This window comes from Buceros rhinoceros, unplaced genomic scaffold (assembly GCF_000710305.1).
Source record: "Buceros rhinoceros silvestris isolate BGI_N320 unplaced genomic scaffold, ASM71030v1 scaffold23716, whole genome shotgun sequence".
In the NCBI taxonomy this organism is placed as follows: Eukaryota; Metazoa; Chordata; class Aves; order Bucerotiformes; family Bucerotidae; genus Buceros; species Buceros rhinoceros.
The window spans coordinates 6,455-7,756 of record NW_010418421.1 but is presented as its reverse complement, the minus strand read 5'-3'; positions in this window follow the sequence as shown (position 1 = coordinate 7,756).

Genomic DNA, 1,302 nt, shown 5'->3' with positions numbered 1-1,302 from the left:
CCACAGACAAGACCTGGGGCTGCCTGTGACCTGCGGTTGCCCAGCCCTGCTGTCCTGTGCTGCTCCTTTGAGGAGGAAGAGCAGGGCTGTTTGCAGAGCCCAGTCCAGTCCTGCCCGCTGCTGCAAAAGGCCTCCCGGAGGGGCTGCGCCCTGCTGCGGCAGGGAGCGGGGCGTTGTCTGGGGCCTTCTGGTTTTGCTTTGGCATGGTCAGTGCTCTGCAGTCACACTGTTTTTCTCAGAAGAGGAGCTGGCTGGTTCCTGGCCTGCCGAGGAAAACGTGCAGCGGCTGCGGCTGCCAAGAGCGCCCCGTTCCTCGGCCAGCCAGTGCCATTAGCCCTCCAGTCGGGCTGCGGTGGAGCAGTGGTACAGGCAGCAGGTCCCTCGCTGAGCAAGAATGGGGAGGGCAGGCAAGAAAAAAATAAACCACCAAGGTTTCTTTACAAGTTTTGAATTTCACATTATCACAGTAACCATTTTGCTAAATACAGGCAGTTTTCAGTCACGTACAGACAGCTAAATACAGCGGTATGGTCACATTTCGTTACAGTGCATAACAGAAAGCGAGGGAAGTGTACAGTACGCTTTTATTCCGGAGGGTCTCAGCAATTCCAGTCTAACATGCAGGTTGTTTTTAACGTGTGGCAGAGACCACAGAAAGTTAGCTTAGCTTTGCCTTTATTTTTTTTTTCTTTTTGTCCTAGAGTAAAAGAGCTCCTGACCTTTGTCCTGCGGAAGGTATCACACCTTCTGATTTCTCTAAGTCCCACTTGCACTAGAAGTCAAAGCATTAAAACCAGTTGTTAGAAAAGAATTCTTAGCATATCCTATAAGTTCTTCATCTTAGAAAAAACATTCCAAATTTTGTACAGCTGAATCTACATTTCCTATAGTTTAATAAGCTGGCTAGAAAATGCAAGGAATTAGAAAAAGATGTAGGTAATGATTTCTCTATCGTTTACTGTAACCATTTATTACCTCTAGTAGCTCAGCCCGTGTACGTTTTCTCCCGTACCGTTTCTCTTCAGAGTGTCACCGCCTGCGTCTTTCAGTGACGACTGACGCGGGAGGCCTGACCGCGCTTAACAGCGTTAGGCTTTCTGGGAGCAGTAAAGGGGAACAGCCAAAACCCATGAACTAAAGTACTGGTTGTCTCGTGAAATTCATCTTTCTCCTGCTGACCTGGTTCCTGCACAGAGAATTACAGAGTTTTACTACTGCTGAAACACCGTTGGATCCAGCGCCTCGTGGAGCACCACAACTCCGCTACCCGCGGCCAGGCAAGTCACGACCCCCCGCCGGACC